The sequence below is a fragment of the Schistocerca nitens genome, chromosome 2 (genome assembly GCF_023898315.1).
Source record: "Schistocerca nitens isolate TAMUIC-IGC-003100 chromosome 2, iqSchNite1.1, whole genome shotgun sequence".
In the NCBI taxonomy this organism is placed as follows: domain Eukaryota; kingdom Metazoa; phylum Arthropoda; class Insecta; order Orthoptera; family Acrididae; genus Schistocerca; species Schistocerca nitens.
Window position 1 is genome coordinate 981,951,629 of NC_064615.1, and position 22,096 is coordinate 981,973,724.

Here is a 22,096-nt window from a genome sequence, read left to right on the forward strand (position 1 = left end):
ATCCATTCCCGAGGCAGGATTCGAACCTGCGACCGTAGCGGTCGCTCGGTTACAGACTGTAGCCCTTAGAACTGCACGGCCACTCCGGCCGGCAAGACCTGACAGAATTAGGGTCTCCAAATCTACATGACGGAAATGAAATCAGAAAAATCACAAACACAGGGGATTTTGAGGAAGAAAAGAGAAAAACCAACCGACATACGTGGTCTACGCAACGAAAGCTAGCCCATTCGTTGCTTATGAAGGAATACTGGGCGAAAAGGAAGGCCAACAAATGTTGATTACGCGTGGTCCTAAGTGATCCATCCACGAAGAAGTAAGAAACATAATTCCACGAACAGATTACTAAAATGAACTCCGTCGCTTGTCCCTCTTTGTCAGTTACTCAGCAACGGATTCATTTTTACTTACCCTGATTCTACGTAAGTTTAAGGTGGAAGGGGGAGAAGGGAGAGGGAAGGAACTAATGATATCAGCTGCACCGAGACTTCTATGTGGAATGAGCGGCGCCGAATGAAAATGTGTGCCGTGCCGGGACCCGAACCCAGGCTACCCTGATTATTAGGTGAATAAAAATCTCTCGGTGTACATGCCGCGTCAATTCTGGATAAAACTCCAAGCTTTCGACCACTACCTCCATGGTCGTCGTCAGGGCTAAAACTGACTGTCGTGAACTAGCGAGGTTCCCACTTTTATATGCCAAGGACGGCTTCTGATTGGCTGGAATACGTCATAGCAACAGCGATATGGCGCGTAGTGAAGTGGTGCCCTCTACTTCCATAGATGTAGTTTCTATCCTGCGTTGCTTGCAGCGCCATCCCTTGAATCAGGAGGTAAAGTGCGGGAAGTTTTTCTCTGCGATTTTTCTTTATCCAGTGCACTCTTCCAAGTGTTGCTAAGTGCATAGCCGTTGTCTCTGTTAAAGTTATTATCGCTGAGTCTAATTTCGACTGCTTCCCGGATCACAGAGTCCCAGTAATTCGATGCGTGGGCTATTACTCTGGTTTCTTCAAATAAAATCTTATGCTTGTTAAGCAGGCTAAGTTCAGCCACCGCTGATTTTTCCAAATACCTGTATTTTAGGTGGCGCTGGTGCTCGATGCAGCGGTCGGCAACGGTTCTTACAGACTGGCCCACGTAATTCTTGCCGCATTCGCAAGGAATAGTATAAATTCCCGGCACTCTTAAGCCGAGACTATCTTTGACTGATCTCAACATTTCCTTAATTTTCCTAAGTGGTCGGAAAACTAGTTTTATTCCTTGCCTCTTCAGGACTCTGGCTATCTTGCTCGTTGTAGCACCGCAAAAACGAGCAAGATAGCCAGAGTCCTGAAGAGGCAAGGAATAAAACTAGTTTTCCGACCACTTAGGAAAATTAAGGAAATGTTGAGATCAGTCAAAGATAGTCTCGGCTTAAGAGTGCCGGGAATTTATACTATTCCTTGCGAATGCGGCAAGAATTACGTGGGCCAGTCTGTAAGAACCGTTGCCGACCGCTGCATCGAGCACCAGCGCCACCTAAAATACAGGTATTTGGAAAAATCAGCGGTGGCTGAACATAGCCTGCTTAACAAGCATAAGATTTTATTTGAAGAAACCAGAGTAATAGCCCACGCATCGAATTACTGGGACTCTGTGATCCGGGAAGCAGTCGAAATTAGACTCAGCGATAGTAACTTTAACAGAGACAACGGCTATGCACTTAGCAACACTTGGAAGAGTGCACTGGATAAAGAAAAATCGCAGATAAAAACTTCCCGCACTTTACCTCCTGATTCAAGGGATGGCGCTGCAAGCAACGCAGGATAGAAACTACATCTATGGAAGTAGCTGTTGCTATGACGTATTCCAGCCAATCAGAAGCCGTCCTTGGCATATAAAAGTGGGAACCTCGCTAGTTCACGACAGTCAGTTTTAGCCCTGACGACGATCATGGAGGTAGTGGTCGAAAGCTTGGAGTTTTATCCAGAATTGACGCGGCATGTACACCGAGAGATTTTTATTCAAGAAATACGTCGCGAAAGACTTCGTAGCCTGGTTATTAGGTGGTTGCGCTAATCAGTGCGCCACCCGGACGCAGTATTTGTCGCAAACGCACGCTCTCTGGCCCACTTAAACTCCACCTAGTGCCAGCTTTTGGATTCAGTGTCCGCCGAGGAAAACCAGTTATATGAATGCGCGAGGCACCCCGCATTCGTATAACGTAGACCCTATTTCGCTTTAGATCAGGGGTGTCCAACCGGAGGCCCGCGGGCCGCATGCGGCTCAAAGCAAGTATCACTGCGGCATCTGTCACAGGATCGGTAAAAAAGTCCATAAAATTAATTTATGTAGAATTATGGTCAAATGAATATTTTCACTTTGAAATTTCCGCCACACGATGATATTCTCTCATGGGTCCAACCCATGTATTTTCCAACGGCTGCTGTTAATGTTTAGAACGTCTTCCGCAAATATGGCCAGGTTACGTTAAAAGGCTGGGCACCCCTGCTTGAGATTATCTTCGGGGGAATAAAATAAGCGGGTACAACTGTACCGTAACGAGTTCCTACGCGAGACCATTCCGCCGCCTTCCCTGACAGTACTGACGTCTGTTGAGAAGACAGAAATTTCTTTGAGGTGAGAAAGTTGTAGTAGCCAGTATTTCGGTGGATAACAGCGCCCCGTTTTTATCACAGTACTCTTGCATAACGTTTCGTCTCTGACTTTGATCTTGGGGCCCATTTCCAGCCGTCGCGTAACACCAAGAAGCCGCAGCGTGTACCTCTGGGGACCGCTAGCCTAGATTGCCCCGTTCCCAGTCGGGCATTCGGCGCGGCCACCAGATTACATTTCGGACTGCCCAGCCGTACGTTCCGTTTAACGCGCGACTACTACCGCAGTCTCACTGCGCCGGCGACTCCGTGCGCGCGAAATCACCTCCCCTCCCAGCAAAAACTAGTGCCGAATTACTTTACATGCAAAATTTGCTGTCTGGCGCACGCCACGCTCTGCTGCAATGGCCCTCGTAGCGTTTCTCGCTCTGTTGTCGGCTGCTGCGGGAAGCGCAAAGGCGGAACGTGGAACGACAGACGAACGCGCGCAGTAATGGAGCATGAAGTGCGCATGGAGAGAGGGAAGGCGCACTACAGGCGAATCGTACAGGGAGAGAACGGCGCGGGCGCGGATTCCGGGGCGTAATCAACTGCAAGCGACGCAGGCAGCTGGCGTACGCGCGCGCGCGCCAATAACTTGTCGCGCCAGCGCTGCGTGGCGAAGGAATCCGCCTATATCAAGAGCTGGTGGCGGGGACAGTCATTTACATTTATAAAGCTGGCGAGGAATGCCGCCGCCTCATTACACTGTGGGTCCACAAGACCACCCTCTCCCTCCCCCAATGAGGACTTGGCCGGATCCGCGTCCTCTTAAGCTTGGTTTACACCTCAGCGAACTCGAGCAAACGTGCGGCAGCGAACGAGAATTCCCCCTGGTTTAATCGGCAGGCTAGTGCGAGCGAACTGCATTCGGTCGTGCTCGGTTCGAATCCGCTAGTGTTCCGTTGGTTGTCGGTTTATAGCACGGGTGCTCCACCTTTTAGCTTACATGGGCCACATTGGCCGAAGACGGTCTAAACATTAATAGTAACATGGGATAGACCAGTGAGAGAATAGCATTGTGTGGCGTGAATTTCAGACTGAAAATATTCATTTGACAATAACTCTACATAAACGGAATTTTTTGCTCTATGTTTACCGATCACGTTTCAGATGCTCAGTTCTTCGGCCCCACTGATACTTGCTTTGGGCCGCATGCGGCCCGCGGGCCGTGGATTGAGCACCCCTTGTTTTAAAAAAAAAATGTGTCTGAAATCTTATGGGACTTAACTGCTAAGGTCATCAGTCCCTAAGCTTACACACTACTTAACCAAAACTATCCTAAGGACAAACGCACACACCCATGCCCGACGGAGGACTCGAACCTCCGCCGGGACTAGCCGCCTGGTTTATAGCAAACCAGAAAATGAAGCTGGCGTCCTCTCCACTTCGGCCCTAGCAGTACAGAAAGCTTTTGTCTGCAATCTTGTCTGATTATCTTGGTAATGTTAGTCGACAATGTGAACTGGAGACAACGTAATGTCGGCGGTATTAGAACATAAATACCACAGGTGCTTGTGTGGTCCAAGAGATGCACAGCACAAATGCCGAAGGAAAAGAAATATGACTGGAAGAACGTTGCCGAAGCGCTCAAAGGTCCGTGGGGAACGTGAGGAAGACGATAAATTTATTATGTGCTTGCATCAGGCAGGAAGGGAAGGAATAAGCGTAAGTTTTTTTCTGTATAAAAAGGAGCAGCACAATAACTTTACTTGGAAATAAACAAATGCGAAAACGTGTTTATCAGTAAACATCAGATTCTGTAAAGAATCGAACTCCCACGTATAAGAAAACTTCAGACTTCTGATTACTTACCTAATGAGTTAATGTGTTAAATGTTTGATGATATAGCATGTAAACGACAAACATCGTAGAAGAGGTGTGAAATCATGTTTAAAGTTTGTTGGAAGTCGGTAATTTCTCTCACTGTCAAACAGTGGATGATGTGTTGCAGATACAGTTAGTAGTAAAGAAGAAATATGTTTCGCAAAGTTTGAATTGAGGTGTAAATTTTGTAACAAGCCATTAAGTGCTCTCATCCTCAAATACTGGACGAATATAGTCTGCGTATTCGTCCGCGGTGAGTTACACTGCCTCGGGCCATACACACAGTTTGTAACTGTAATATTTGTCTTACTGCACATAAGATTATACTTCTTATTGAAAAGATAACGCCCACATTTTAAATTTTTAAATTCGGTCACTGTTTGTATGAAATACTGAAAATCCGTTTTTTGTTGCCCCCGCAAGCCGTTAGATAGGTTAAGTCCAATTACGTTTGGGTCCCGGGATATTGTCATGCTGAAGGAAAGGGCGCTCCGTGTGTGGATGAACTCTTCGAAATCGAAACTCGATTACATCACACAGTTCCTCACGCACCGCCATAGTTACGTTACACACAGACATGTTACACGCTGTAGTTCGGAGCCCTCTAGGGTCAGAGGGCTGCAAATAAGTAGGCATAAAGCATAAAGACGTAGAATGTTAATAACGCTTGTTTTATTTAAAAAGCTTCAAGAGTTTTCAGATAACGGTAAAAAAAAATTTCATGCTTTACTTTCCAGCACCCTCTCATATGTACTTTAACAAAGTAGCTGAGATACAACAGCTGTTGAAATGTGAAACAGTCACTAACGTAAATGGTTCCATCTGCTAACAACGAGAGTATAAATGCTAGCCTTTCTTCAGCTTATGTTGTTTGCGCGTAATTTATGTTCTTCTTTTAAATTTCCTGCTGAATTATAATTAGGTCCAGCGAAAAGCTTTAACCGACATATTTGGTAAGTTGTGCAATAATCCTAAGGAAAGATGGTGTCACAATGCATTTCACTCTTACGTACGAACTGTGACACCTTAATTCTTCCTACGCCATTTTGCTTATGACATTAAAAACAGTGTACTCGTCATGCACACTCATCCTTTGTCAGTATGAATATCGTGGCTATAACCACACGCAGCGTTTCAAAGGCTGCGCTGGTTGTCTCGTATTCTCTTCCGTTCCGTCTAGCATGAACACTTGTTCACGGATACAAGCGAATGTTAGTGAACTTTGGCGAACTGTCTGCGAATACTCGTTCGCTTGTGTTAGGCTCCATTCGGTCCTGTGTAAATCAGGCTTTACGAGGCGCTGCAGTGCGTTTATTTCCACGCCGACCGTCACAACCGACGCAGCGGCTTAAATAGTTTGGCAGAAAACTGCTACACTGTTTGCGTTAAAAAAAAAAAAAATAGACTATTCGTGTCTCCGTTTTATGTATGCTGACCAACTTTTAGCCTACGCTATGTGAAGATGAGTCAGTTTTGACATCCATAACCTTTTTAAGTAGTCACTCGCAATACTTAACTCTTTTCCTTGTCAGTCGGAAGTAGCGCCTGAACGCATGGAATGCGGTAAGGTTTCGTGTGTAAGGTCTTAAGTATAGAATGGCAAGACGTACGTTTAACACTTGTGTGTTGCGAAAGCAGCCTGGCAGATTTCTTTCGGCCTAGCGGTAATTTTCAGCAAAATGATTGCAGCTGCTTCCGGAACTCGAACTAATGGATTACGGACATTGGACCATCATTTTGTTAGCAGCTTCTGAAGACCCATTTCTGTAGGAAAATTGGGGTTTTGGAGTTGTTTATGTGGAATTTTACGAGTCTTCTTTAATGTATAGATGTAACTTTTGAAGAGTTTCAGGCTCGCTTGGAATGCGTGGTGGTTTGTCATACTTTACCTAATGCACCAAACACTTTAATGGGTTGCCACCTGAGCACCCTTTTTATATACAGTGAATGTTGCTTACTGAATATTCGGTTGCCGTTAAGTGTTATTAATCAGGATCCAGCTAGTCTGTGCCCTGAATCCGTGTGCATTTTTCCTCCAACTTGGCTCAGACTTCGCCTCCTTACAGGCTGCAGATAAAGCTGCGGAAAATTAACTTTTCGTTCTCATTCACTCTACCACATAAATAAAAAGTGAGGTTCAATTCACCTCTTTATATTATCTTCAAAATTACAACTCAGTACATGATAAATGAGGACAGCTACCAACTCTCGTATACTGCCTTTCAGTACAGCGTACATAACAGATCTGATAGTCTACTTGATAATTAACAATTGAAATACATTTATAATCTTTGACATTTGGCGTTCTTAGATTTCATGGAGCTCTTTCCTCCGCATCGCCCGCCCCAGGGATTTTCTGTCTCCACCTCAACAGGTAGAGTCAGCCGTCTGACTGATACCCACTTCCATACAGTCACTGGATCGTTAGCTCTGGTATCAGCAACTATGATTTAAAACACATCCCAACAATGGGGTGCTCACCACTTACGTACTATTTCTTGATGCAATAATTTACCAACAGCTGTTGGTAAATTATTGCATCAAGAAATACATGCCAGCTGTTGTGCCACGGTCCATAATGGATCAACGAAGACTTATCTACTACTCTCAGTCACGAACTTCTTTTCTCTGACATATGTATTTAAAAAATGGTTCAAATGGCTCTGAGCACTATGGGACTTAACATCTATGGTCATCAGTCCCCTAGAACTTAGAACTACTTAAACCTAACTAACCTAAGGACAGCACACAACACCCAGTCATCACGAGGCAGAGAAAATCCCTGACCCCGCCGGGAATCGAACCCGGGATATGTATTTAAGGCAGTGATATTTCTCATTCAAGGAATGGAATGGGTCACTTTACCTTCAACTACACATGGTGTTTCACGTTTCCTATTACAGGCTTCTAGAGGCTTTAGATGGGACTTAGTAGATAAAAATTCGATAAGGAAGCCATGTCGGGAATTATTCGTTTTAGATGTACGAGGGTTGCTCAGAAAGTAAGTTCCGATCGGTCGCGAAATGGAAACAACTGGGAAAATCCGGTAAAGCTTTGCACAGATGTGTTGGGCAGAGTCTCTAGCATTCCCGTCGATCGTGTCGCGTCGCTCTTTTCAGTTTTGAGTGCACAGTGAGCAGGTAAAGATGCGTAGGGAGCAGTGTCTCCCACCAAGTATTAGGGCCTGGTTAGAGATTTCGCCTGAGTCATGCAGCCCACGTAACACAACTTCCGAGCAGTTCCTCCTTCATGCCAATTCTCGGCCGCACGCTGCAGGGGCAATGAAGACGCTCCGGCAGCGTTTCTGATGAGAAGTGTTCGATCACCCACAATACTGTCAGTAATTGGCCCCCTCTGAGTCTCATCTCTGCTCACAAGAACCACTGGCTATGAAGACAATATTTTTCCACAGACAATGAGCTGGAGACCAGTGCAGGTAACTGGCCGAAAGCACAGGCGGCTGCATTCTATGACGAGGATATTTGGAAAGTTGATACAACACTACTACAAAACTCGAAGTTGGAGCGGCGACTATGTAGAGAAGTAGGTGGAAGGTGTACCTAACTTGCAGATAAAACGTTTCTGGTTTTCACTGTGGTTTCCATTTCAAGACCGATCGGAACTTACTTTCTGGACAACCCTCGTAAAATAAGTTTGAAGATAGTAGCAGTTTGAAATCTTCAGCTTCTCGGTACGCACACTCCTCACAAGGGAACCTCCCCATCGCACCCCCCTCAGATTTAGTCATAAGTTGGCACAGTGGATAGGCCTTGAAAAACTGAACACAAATCAATCGAGAAAACAGGAAGAAGTTGTGTGGAACTATAAAAAAATAAACAAAATATACAAACTGAGTAGTCCATTTGCAAGATATGTAACATGAAGGAGAAGGTGGGCCCAGGAGCGCTGTGGTCTCGTGGTTAGCGTGAGCAGCTGCGGAACGAGAGGTCCTTGGTTCAAGTCATCTCTCGAGTGAAAAATTTTAATTTTTTATTTTCAGACAATTATTATCTGTCCCTCCGTCCGTCCGATGCGAGGTAACTGCGCCGTAGTATGGGGACGCTACACGTAAACAAACATCGAAACACGCGACGTCAGTCGACTACAGCGCACGGAAGAGAGAGTATTCCTGCTAACGAGGCTCCCTGGCTGGCAGTTGACTGTTCGCTACTTTGGACGAGAGTGCATTAAATATGTGAGATGTATTTCGTGGGCAATATGTTTTCGGTTCCCATTGGAGAGGCACGTCCTTTCGTCTACTAATCGCACGGTTTTGCGGTGCAGTCGCAAAACACAGACACTAAACTTATTACAGTGAACAGAGACGTCAATGAACGAACGGACAGATCATAACTTTGCGAAAATAAAGAAAGAAAATTTTTCACTCGAAGGAAGACTTGAACCAAGGACCTCTCGTTCCGCAGCTGCTCACGCTAACCACGAGACCACGGCGCTCCTGAGCCCACTTTCTCCTTCATGTTGCATATATTGCAAATGGACTACTCAGTTTGTATATTTTATTTTTTTGGTAGTTCCACACAACTTCTTCCTGTTTTCTCGATTGATCTGTGTTCAGTTTATCAAGGCCTATCCACTGTGCCAACTTATAACTAAATCTGAGGGGGGTGCGATGGGGAGGTTCCCTTGTCAGAAGCCCAAGCCATCGGCAAGTCTTCCAGTACTCGTCGTTAGGTGCTGTCTTGCGTCACGGACATCCTCTCCCCAGTCAAGAGTGCAACGCGTCCTCGGAATGCCATAGCCAACCCTCCTCATTGCGAACGTACCAGTTTCTCGCATCGTTATTGCAGTCGGACGAAAATAGTACGTACTGTCATAATTACAACAGAGATTGACGATGACGCCCTCTTCTCAGTTTGCGTGCGTACCGTGATTCTGAGATATAAAAGTGACTCGATCTTCAAACTTATTTTATACCCATACGGTGCATTTACAGTCACGGGTTCTTTATCTAAACTTTATCCACTAAGTCCCCTCTACAAACACTAGAAGCCTGTAACAGGAATTGTGAAACTCAATGTGTACATCCTCTCATTCAAAGAATACGCCATGCTTCATTTCCATTGGCTGGCTCTGAGCACTATGGGACTTAACATCTGTGGTCATCAGTCCCCTAGAACTTAGAACTACTTAAACCTAACTAACCTAAGGACATCACACACATCCGTGCCCGAGGCAGGATTCGAACCTGCGACCGTAGCAGTCGCGCGGTTCCGGACTGAGCGCCTAGAACCACGAGACCACCGCGGCCGGCTTCATTTCCATTCTTCGGAGAACGGCTATAACAGTGGTTCCCAACCTGGGAGAAATTACCCCTGAGGGGTAAAATGAAATTTTCTGTGGGGTAAAAACTAAGGATTCGATCCTGTTCCAGCCACGAAACTAAATTACTTTCAAAAGATCATTATGATTATCAAAATTTTGTAAGCGTCTAATACTGATTATGTAAAACGTAAACTCCGTCCACAGGCCCTGGTGGACCCAACGACACCGACCGGCCGCCGTGTCATCCTGAGCGCACAGGCGTCATCGGATGCGGATATGCAGGGGCACGTGGTCAGCACACCGCTCTCCCGGCCGCATTGCAGTTTCCGACAACGGAGCCGCAACTTCTCAATCAAGTAGCTCCTCAGTTTACCTCACAAGGGCTGAGTGCACCCCACTTGTCAACAGCGCTCGGCAGACCGGATGGTCACCCATACAAGTGCTAGCCCAGCCCGACAGCGCTTATCTTAGGGGATCTGACGGGCAAGGCCGTTGGTAGTGATTATGTAAGTTATCAAGAATTGCTTTTTCTCAATTAGTAGCACTAATGCGGTGGAGGTTACAGATTTTTCACATAGTCCACCCACTACACGCAAAGTTGTGCTTTGACCCGTACATCGCTGATAATGATGATGTTTAGTTTGTGGGGCGCTCAACTGCGCGGTTATCAGCGCCCGTGCGAATTCCCAACCTTTGCTCAGTCCAGTCTCACCACTTTCATGAATGATGATGAAATGATGAGGACAACAGAAACACCCAGTCATCTCGAGGTAGGTGAAAATCCCTGACCCAGCCGGGAATCGAACCCGGGACCCCGTGCTCGGGAAGCGAGAACGCGACCACGAGACAACGAGCCATGGACTTATCGCTGGTGATAAAAATGAGACATAAACGAACAAATGCTAGATATATGAAGAAAATGTCTTCTCCAAACTGTAGACAGTACCTGTAGTAGTCCAGAAATTGCTTCATTTCTGGTTACGAAAAAGATAAATGTATTAATTGACATACGACACAGTATTAACTGCATAAGGGCTATTATAGTGCTGTACAAAGTGTTGTTATTATTATTTTTGTTTTTATTATTGTTATTGCTGCTGGTGGCTGTGATCAGACACCAACCATTAACAGCCTGTAGTCTTCCAATTTCTGGCACTTCAGAAGAATCAATCAAGTCGTTTACGAACAGTAAGTATAGTGTACACATTTTCACTTCGTTGGCTTTAAATGAGGTTGCAGTTTGCAAATGGCTCAAATGGCTCTGAGCACTATGGGACTTAACATCTGAGGTCATCAGTCCCGTCGACTTGGAACTACTTAAACATAACTAACCTAAGGACATAACACACATCCATGCCCGAGGCAGGATTCGAGCCTGCGACCGTAGCGGTCGCGCGGTTCCAGACTGAAGCGCCTAGAACCACTCGGCCACAACGACCGGCTGCAGTGTGTAGTACAAGCAAGTGCCGCAATGGGGAGAAGCAATGCAGGGGAAGTGTGTATTGTAACAAGTGCCTACCCTCCCTGTGGATTGTTAGCTTTCTTCTCTGAGAAGGAGTTGTGGGTAGCACTTGCGACGCGTCACAGATTCCTTTGCCATTCATTCCAGCACTCCTCCGCCCGCCCTCCCACACACAAAAATCAAACGTCATTTATCTTTCATCATTTTGAAAATAAGTGTTCCAAGAAAAATCTTACATTCTAAAGTTTAGTTAGGTGCTAAAGTTGGTGATAATATGGGGGAGGGTGGCGGGTGGGCAATTGGCGGCAGGGGGAGAGGGTGGGGGATAATAGCTAAATCTACTTGCACTCAAGGTTAATGGTCTAAGAAAGGTTGGGAACTAGTGGTCTAAAAGACATTCGCAACACTAAGCAACAGTTACTCAACCCTGCCTCGTGATCGGAAGTCTGAGCGAAGGCGACACAGTAAAACAACAACGTAGTGGTTACGAAATGGGATCGCTATTTGACTCGTGGTGCGTCTTTTCTGGCACATCAGCTCTTTGGCACGACTATCGATTTAATAAGTCACAGCTGCAAAATACTAACGCGAATTCTTTACAGACGAATGGAAAAACTGGTAGAAGCCGACCTCGGCGAAGATCAGTTTGAATTCCGCAGAAATGCTGGAACACGTGAGGTAATACCGACCCTACGACTTATCTTAGAAAATAGATTAAGGAAAGGCAAACCTACATTTCTAGCATTTGTAGACGTAGAGAAAGCTTTTGACAATGTTGACTGGAATACTCTCTTTCAAATTCTAAAGGTGGCAGGAGTAAAATACAGGGAGCGAAAGGCTATTTACAATTTGTACAGAAAGCAGATGGCAGTTATAAGAGTCGAGGGGCATGAAAGGGAAGCAGCGGTTGGGAAGGGAGTGAGACAGGGTTGTAGCCTATCCCCGATGTTATTCAATCTGTATATTGAGCAAGCAGTAAAGGAAACAAAAGATAAATTTGGAGTAGGTATTAAAGTCCATGGAGAAGAAATAAAAAACGTTGAGGTTCACCGATGACATTGTATTTCTGTCAGAGACAGCAAAGGACCTGGAAGAGCAGTTGAACGGAATGGACAGTGTCTTGAAAGGAGGATATAAGATGAGCATCAACAAAAGCAAAACGAGGATAATGGAATGTGGTCAAATTAAGTCGGGTGATGCTGAGGGAATTAGATTAGGAAATGAAACACTTAAAGTAGTAAAGGAGTTTTGCTATTTGGTGAGCAAAATACCTGATGATGGTCGAAGTAGAGAGGATATAAAATTTAGACTGGCAATGGCAAGGAAAGCGTTTCTGAAGAAGAGAAATTTGTTAACATCGAGTATAGATTTAAGTGTCAGGAAATGTTTTCTTAAAGTATTTGTGTGGAGTGTAGCCATGTATGGAAGTGAAACATGGACGATAAATAGTTTTTACAAGAAGAGAATAGAAGCTTTCGAAATGTGGTACTACAGAAGAATGCTCAAGATTAGATGGGCAGATCACATAACTAATGAGGAGGTATTGAATAGAATTGGGGAGAAGAGGATTTTGTGGCAGAACTTGAAAATAAGAAGGGACCGGTTGGTAGGACATGTTCTGAGACATCAAGGGATCACAAATTTAGCATTGGAGGGCAGCCTGGAAGGTAAAAATCGTAGAGGGAGACCAAGAGATGAATACATTAAGAAGATTCAGAAGGATGTAGGCTGCAGTAGGTACTGGGAGATGATGAGGCTTGCACAGGATAGAGTAGCATGAGAGCTGCATCAAACCAGTCCCAGGACTGAGGACAACGACAACAACATCGATTACCCTGCTATACTACGATCTTTGCCCCTGTTGTGATCTGGCGACGGGTATTAGCGGTCGGCGAGTTGGTCGGTGGACTCGGTACGAGGCGCTAGGACGTGCTTGAGGGGACGAAGGAGCAAAACACGCGGGCTCGGCCAGCAGCGGCGCGGCCCGTCTACCTTGCCGGACGGTCACGAGTTTGTGTTGCACCTGCCTGATGTCAGCTCCGGGCGCTGCTCCTCGCATTGCTTTGCGGCCTGTTTTCTCGGAGAGACCCATTCCTCGAGACCATCTCGGACGACGCTCTCTGTCGAAGGTTAAGTGGTTTTGGTGCCTTCGTTTCGTGGAACTATTTGCGTTGTAGCGACTGTCACTTGTTGGTTCGTTGCTCTAATGTATGTGTTGTTGAAGTAGGAGCAGCCGAAGGTGTGTGATCGCATGGAGACCAGCAGTCACTACTTCCTCTAAGGAAATCAGCGTCCCCAGAATAGGTAGTAACTGTAAGGTATTGAAGGTCATAGTCTAGTTGTAATTTTCTCCATACCAAGCTTACATAATTGGCAGTTACATTGCAGACGTATGCAACGACATTAAAGTGCGAGAAACCTAGTTCTGTTGTGAAGTTGTGGATTTGAATAACGTGATATTATTTTGAAATTATTTCCCTTATATCTTTGTACACATTGTCGGCCTTAATCATATGAGCAAATATTGTTGGGCAAACTATGAGGGTGTAAAAGTCTGATACTACGAGGTGCATTCAAGTTCGAGGCCTCCGATTTTTTTTCTCCGGACTGGAAAGAGATAGAAACATGCGCATTGTTTTAAAATGAGGCCGCGTTCATTGTCAATACGTCCCAGAAATGGCAGCACCATACGGCAGATGGAATTTTAACGCCAGCGGCGAGAATGAGAACAGTTTTAAATACTTAAAATGGCGACGTTTTCCTTACTTGAACAGCGTGCGATCATTCGTTTTCTGAATTTGCGTGGTGTGAAACTAATTGAAATTCATCGACAGTTGAAGGAGACATGTGGTGATGGAGTTATGGATGTGTCGAAAGTGCGTTCGTGGGTGCGACAGTTTAATGAAGGCAGAACATCGTGTGACAACAAACCGAAACAACATCGGGGTCGCACAAGCCGGTCTGACGACATGATCGACAAACTGGAGAGAATTGTTTTGGGGGATCGCCGAATGACTGTTGAACAGATCGCTTCCAGAGTTGGCATTTCTGTGGGTTCTGTGCACACAATCCTGCATGACGACCTGAAAATGCGAAAAGTGTCATCCAGGTGGGTGCCACGAATGCTGACGGACGACCACATGGCTGCCCGTGTGGCATGTTGCCAAGCAGTGTTGACGCGCAATGACAGCATGAATGGGACTTCCTTTTCGTCGGTTGTGACAATGGATGACACGTGGATGCCATTTTTCAATCCAGAAACAAAGCGCCAGTCAGCTCAATGGAAGCACACAGATTCACCGCCACCAAAAAAATTTCGGGTAACCACCAGTGCTGAAAAAATGATGGTGTCCATGTTCTGGGACAGCGAGGGCGTAATCCTTACCCATTGCATTCCAAAGGGCACTACGGTAACAGGTGCAACCTACGAAAATGTTTTGAAGAACAAATTCCTTCCTGCACTGCAACAAAAACGTCCGGGAAGGGCTGCGCGTGTGTTGTTTCACCAAGACAACGCACCCGCACATCGAGCAAACGTTACGCAACAGTTTCTTCGTGATAACAACTTGGAAGTGATTCCTCATGCTCCATACTCACCTGACCTGGCTGGTAGTGACTTTTGGCTTTTTCCAACAATGAAAGACACTCTCCGTGGCCGCACATTCACCAGCCGTGCTGCTATTGCCTCAGCGATTTTCCAGTGGTAAAAACAGACTCCTAAAGAAGCCTTCGCCGCTGCCATGGAATCATGGCGTCAGCGTTGTGAAAAATGTGTACGTCTGCAGGGTGATTACGTCGAGAAGTAACGCCAGTTTCATCGATTTCGGGTCAGTAGTTAATTAGAAAAAAAATCGGAGACCTTAGAACTTGAATGCACCTCGTATGTTACAGCACTGCAATTGTGCACAAGTCTTAGATTAAATGTTTTACAGCACTGATATTGCTGCAAAATTTAAGTCGTTTCTATAGAAAGCACTTATTGGTTTTTTTAAAATTATATTGTTTATTGATGTCTTAACTGATAATAATTGATGTTTGTATGGTGTTTGCCGTGTCTTCTGCGGTCTGTTTTGTGTTCCAGTTTTCTGCGAGTTGGGGTGTGTGGGAGCGGCGCCACGTTCTGCTTCAGTGCACAGAAGCTGTGACGTGGCGTCTAATGGGAAGTGACTCCCGGTTGGGCCCCGGCGTTTAGCTGTTGTTTTGGACGGCTGGTCTGCTGCTTCCGGCATTTTAAGTTGAGTCACCTTTTGCCCAGGTCAGCCTGGCGTCACTGCCAATTTGATAAACATTTAACATCTCTCACGTACATTTAAAAAAAAATTAATTTGCTTGGCAATGAATTATACAGTGTGTTACAAAAAGGTACGGCCAAACTTTCAGGAAACACTCCTCACACACGAAGAAAAAAAATGTTATGTGAACACATGTCCGGAAACGCTTACTTTCCATGTTAGAACTCATTTTATTACTTCTCTTCAAATCACATTAATCATGGAATGGAAACAACACAGCAACAGAACGTACCAGAGTGACTTCAAACACTTTGTTACAGGAAATGTTCGAAATGTCCTCCGTTAGCGAGGATACATGCATCCACCCTCCGTCGCATGGGATCCCTGATGCGCTGATGCAGCCCTGGATAATGGCGTATTGTATCACAGCCGTCCACAATACGAACACGAAGATTCTCTACATTTGGTACCGGGGTTGCGTAGACAAGAGCTTTCAAATGACCCCATAAATGAAAGTCAAGAGGGTTGAGGTCAGGAGAGCGTGGAGGCCATGGAATTGGTCCGCCTCTACCAATCCATCGGTCACCGAATCTGTTGTTGAGAAGCGTACGAACACTTCGACTGAAATGTGCAGGAGCTCCATCGTGCATGAACTACACGTTGTGTCGTACTTCTAAAGGCACATGTTCTAGCAGCACAGGTAGAGTATCCCGTATGAAATCATGATAACGTGTTCCATTGAGCGTAGGTGGAAGAACATGGGGCCCAATCAAGACATCACCAACAATGCCTGCCCAAACGTTCACAGAAAATATGTGCTGATGACGTGATTGCACAATTGTGTGCGGATTCTCGTCAGCCCACACATGTTGATTGTGAAAGTTTACAATTTGATCCAGTTGGAACGAAGCCTCATCCGTAAAGAGAACATTTGCACTGAAATGAGGATTGACACACTGTTGGATGAACCATTCTCAGAAGTGTACCCGTGGAAGCCAATCAGCTGCTGATAGTGCCTGCACACGCTGCAAATGGTACGTAAACAACTGGTTCTCCCGTAGCACTCTCCATACAGTGACATGGTCAACGTTACCTTGTACAGCAGCAACTTCTCTGACGCTGACATTAGGGTTATCGTCAACTGCGCGACGAATTGCCTCGTCCATTGCAGGTGTCCTCGTTGTTCTAGGTCTTCCCCAGTCGCGAGTCATAGGCTGGAATGTTTCGTACTCCCTAAGACGCCGATCAATTGCTTCGAACGTCTTACTGTCGGGACACCTTCGTTCTGGAAATCCGTCTCGATACAAACGTACCGCGCCACGGCTATTGCCCCGTGCTAATCCATACATCAAATGGGCATCTGCCAACTCCGCATTTGTAAACATTGCACTGACTGCAAAACCACGTTCGTGATGAACACTAACCTGTTGATGCTACGTACTGATGTGCTTGATGCTAGTACTGTAGAGCAATGAGTCGCATGTTAACACAAGCACCGAAGTCAACATTACCTTCCTTCAATTGGGCCAACTGGCGGTGAATCGAGGAAGTACAGTAGATACTGACGAAACTAAAATGAGCTCTACCATGGAAATTAAGCGTTTCCGGACACATGTCCACATAACATCATTTCTTTATTTGTGTGTGAGGAATGTTTCCTGAAAGTTTGGCCGTACCTTTTTGTAACACCCTGTATTAAGTGTTACGTATTGTGCTGGTTGTGCTACTGCTCAAAAAAAAATTTTTATCTGAGCCACCTTTTTAAGTTACTTCAGATTGTAATTTATTGTTCATTATGTAATTCTAATTTGCTGCTTGCTTGAGAAGAGAGCTATTTGTCATTTTGGATATTGTTTTTAAGACGGCCACGTGTTGACTGTATGTTGGCTGTTTTATAAATATGATCTTGAATAAATTGTTAATTTATCGATCTGCTAGTTGTTGTGTTTAAGGAGTGACATTATAGGGGCCTTGACCTTCCATGCTAATCCCGACTTCCTAAGTCACACTATTATCTTGGACACACACCGCAGTAGCTCCCCCATGAAGCCATTCGGTGCTCTCTTTCACACAGGGTTCACAGCTTCCTCGTTACGAGCACAGTGAACTCTCTTCTAGCACCAGCGTGCCTGCACAATCTGGCCTGCTCCGTCGCGATGAAAATCGCACCCAAAGTGGCTGTCGCCTAGCGACGGGCGGTGCCCTCTGACGCCTGGATACGGTCCTTTCCAGAGAGGGGTGCCCGAGGTGAAACTTCCAGACTGAGTTCCCAAGCGGTCTCTCGAATCCCCTCCGCCCGAAGCACTCGCCTTCGGGTCGGCGGTTGCGTTCGGTAATCGCGACGCGGCCGAAGACCGCGGTGCTGCGAGTCGTGGAGTGATCCCCGTGAAATGGACTCTTCCCAGCCGCGCAGGTATTCCTGCAGGCTTAACTGTCGCCAGAGGACGATCACCGTCTCGCCTCGCACTTACGGAGTCCCCCTAAGCGGAACCAGCGTCCTTCACTGCCTTAGTGCAGTGCGTTGAAGATAAGAGCTGGCCCGCTCCGGAGGCAACATGCTGTGCCTGTTCTGTTAGACAGCCTAAAAGCTGCACAATGGCCAGCGCCGCCAGCAAAACGACCGCCGACTCTGTGTGATCTACACAGCTGAATACCAAAATGGTCACACGGGCTTCCAACTGCAGCTTGCATATGTCACACCTTCCACACACAACAATGATTTGATTTTCCGTATTTAACATAATCGCTGACAGAACTTAAAAACCTAAAATTCTGTCATAACTCACGACGCGCAAATTTTTGCACAGACTGTGTTCATCGGTATTTGAGAATGAGAACAGTTAGCGGCTTCCACCAAACTTCATACACTACTGGCCATTAAAATTGTTACACCAAGAAGAAATGCAGATGATAAACGGGTATTCATTGGACAAATATACTAGAACTGACATGTGATTATATTTTCACGCAGTTTGGGTGAATAGATCCTGAGTAATCAGTACCCAGAACCACCACCACTGGCCGTAATAACGGCCTTGATACGCCTGGGCATTGTGTCAAACAGAGCTTGGATGGCGCGTACAGGTACAGCTGCCCATGCAGCTTCAACATGATACCACAGTTCATCAAGAGTAGTGACGCGTATTGTGACGAGCCAGTTGCTCGGCCACCATTGACCAGATGTTTTCAATTGGTGAGAGGTCTGGAGAATGTCCTCGCCATGGCAGCAGTCGAACATTTTCTGTATCCAGAAAAGCCTGTACAGGACCTGCAACATGCGGTCGTGCATTATCCTGCTGAAATGTAGGGTTCCGTAGGGATCGAATGAAGGGTAGAGCCACGGGTCGTAACAGATTTGAAATGTAACGTCCACTGTTCAAAGTGCCGTCAATACGAAGAACAAGAGATGACCGAGACGTGTAACCAATGGCACCCCATACCATCACGCCGGGTGATACGCCCGTATGGCGATGACGAATACACGCTTCCAATGTGCGTTCATCGCGATGTCGCGAAACACGGATGCGACCATCATGATGCTGTAAACAGAACCTGGATTCATTCGAAAAAACGACGTTTTGCCATTCGTACACCCAGGTTCGTCGTTGAGTACACCACCGCAGGCGCTCCTGTCTGTGATGCAGCGTCAAGGGTAGCCGCAGCCATGGTCTCCGAGCTGATAGTCCATGCTGCTGCAAACGTCGTCGAACTGTTCGTGCAGATGGTTGTTGTCTTGCAAACGTCCCCATCTGTTGACTCAGGGATCGAGAAATGGTTGCACGATCCGTTACAGCCATGCGGATAAGATGCCTGTCATCTTGACTGCTAGTGATACGAGGCCGTTGGGACCCAGCACGGCGTTCCGTATTACCCTCCTGAACCCACCGATTCCATATTCTGCTAACACTCATTGGATATCGACCAACTCGAGCAGCAAAGTCACGATACGATAAACCGCAATCGCGATAGGCTACAATTCGTCCTTTATCAAAGTCGGAAACGTGATGGACGCATTTCTCTTCCTTACACGAGGCATCACAACAACGTTTCACAAGGCAATGCCGGTCAACTGCTGTTTCTGTATGAGAAATCAGTTGGAAACTTTCCTTATGTCAGCACGTTGTAGGTGTCGCCACCGGTGCCAACCTTGTTTCAATTCTCTGAAAAGCTAATCATTTGCATATCACAGCATGTTCTTCCTGTAGGTTAAATTTCGCGTCTGTAGCACGTCATCTTCGTGGTGTAGCAATTTTAATGGCCAGTAGTGTACATAATTTCAAATCTTTTCGAAACTTTTTATCACTTATAGCCTGAAGCATTACATGGACAGACTCCCGTAATTTCGTGTACATTTTAACGTCGCAAAAACTACGAAAAGCACAAAAATGTGCACTTATCTATTTATGTACTGTTAAAAACTTCAGATCTAAATAACTTACCTAAACTAATTCTATGAAATTTAATTATTATTTCATAAATAATATTTCAAAGATTAAGCGGCAGTCAGTCTGTGGCTGATTTCGATCGCTTGTAGTTTTTGGTTTTTGTTTTGTTTTAGAAAGTAAGTGAAGAGCATTCCTGCTCGGATCTCTGTCGCTCTCTTATCTGTTAGCCTTCATACTGATAGGAAGCTCTATAACTACGTTCCTTGAGAATCATTAATTAATCTTTCTGTTGTGTATGCAAATGTAAAGCGTCATGTATTATCTTTAGAACAACTGGAAATTAAATTAACGTATAGGGTGACAATTATTGAACTGTATGAATTAAGATCGTCATAACTTCTGAACGGTTTGCGTTAGGAGCTTTAAAGTGCACCGTTGGCCGCAGGTCGTAATGGGAATTTTGATGTGAATGCGGTTCGGTTTAATGACGAAGCCCAGTTTCATTTGGACAGGTTCGTCAATAAGCAAAAGTGGTACATTTGGGGGACTGATAATCCGCATTTCGCGAAAGTCTCTTCACCCTCAACGGGTGACAGTGTGGTGTGCAATCTCCAGTCACGGAATAATAGGTGCGATATTCCTTTATGGCACGGTGACTACCGAACGGCACGTGAAGGTTTAGGAGGATGATTTCATTCCCATTATCGAAAGTGACCCTGATTTCGACAAGATGCGTTTCATGCAAGACGGAGCTCGATCCCATCGAACCAGGAGAGTGTTTGATGCCCTGCAGGAGCACTTTGGTGACCACATTCTGGCTCTGGGGTGCCCAGAGGCCACTCCACTGACATTGGCCTCGATTGGCTGCCATAGTCTCCGGATCTGACCACATGCGACCCCTTTTTGTGGGGCCATATTAAAGACAAGGTACCAGGAATAACCCCAAAGCCATTGCTGACCTGAAAACAGCCATTCAGGAGGTCATCGACAGAACCTGCGTTCCAAGACTTCATCGGGTCATGCAGAATTTCACTATTCGTCTGCGCCACATCATCGTCAATGACGGTACGGATATCGAACATCTCATAACCTAAATCTGAATATCTGTAGTGACTTTTACATGTTTAATAACGTGTGTTCACGCCGTAGTTTGTAACTAATTTGCGTTTTTTTCATATATTTCAATAATTCTCGCCCTGTAAATTATTTAAGTGTCATGAGCTATCACTTTAAAAGTTCTGCTAATGGATGTATGATACATGAGATGTTTTAATGCATAATTGTCACAGCCAACGAATAATACGAGCTTAACGCACCGTGGCGTGGAGTATTCTACCATTTATATTTATTCGTTTGCAGCTTGGTACAGTGTCCCTGAGATTAATTGCCGATCATCATGAAGCATTTTGCAAACTTGAATGTAAGCGCGGAACCTTAAGTAACCTGGCCACAGTCTCCAAGCTATGATTCTGTTTCGTCCGTAAATAACAGATTCCAGTTCCACAAATCTTGTCTAAATTTTATAGCATTTTTCTAAAAGTCATTTTGGCCACTAGCAAAGCTGCATCTACCATCAACAATGGCGGTCTGTGGCAGTTAATTTTAACAATTTTATTTACAGGGTTTAATTTCAGTTTCTATTTATAGTCAAATTGTCACTCATTTTAGTAATCTTGCGTGGGCAGACGCGTCAAGCCCCACAAAATAATAAAAGGAAAACATCTGGTAACAAACACTTCGCAAACAGCTCTATTTAAAGCAATTCTATAAGGGCACTATCGGTTCGTGGCTTGTAGCCCCATCATCAGGTGCATATAAACACTACACATGATATACAGCACGGCGAAGAATGTAAAAGGTCAACCTCCTTAGCAGAAACTATTATGTCCGTAGAGGGGGTAATCAGTGTATCAGTGTGCCTTTTGGACATTATGGTTTTGACTATCAAGGGTGGGCCTTCCACATTCTTCGCAATATTGTGTACCATTTTTTTATGTTTCTGTACACCTGATCACGTGGCTACAAGCCACTAAACCGGTAGTTTCTTAAATTGGTTTAAACACAGTTATTTGCGGAGTTCTTGCAACAAAATGTACTACCAGAGAGGCGGATGCTCAGAGCACAAAGTCATTTGGAAACGAAAACAGTTTATTGTGCTAAATTTTCAGCATCAGGCATGACCTTTAAATTTATTATGTCTTTATTTTTAAATCTAATGGCAACACATTTTGCAGACCAAATGTACATACACCATTTCAGACCCCTAGAATGTTA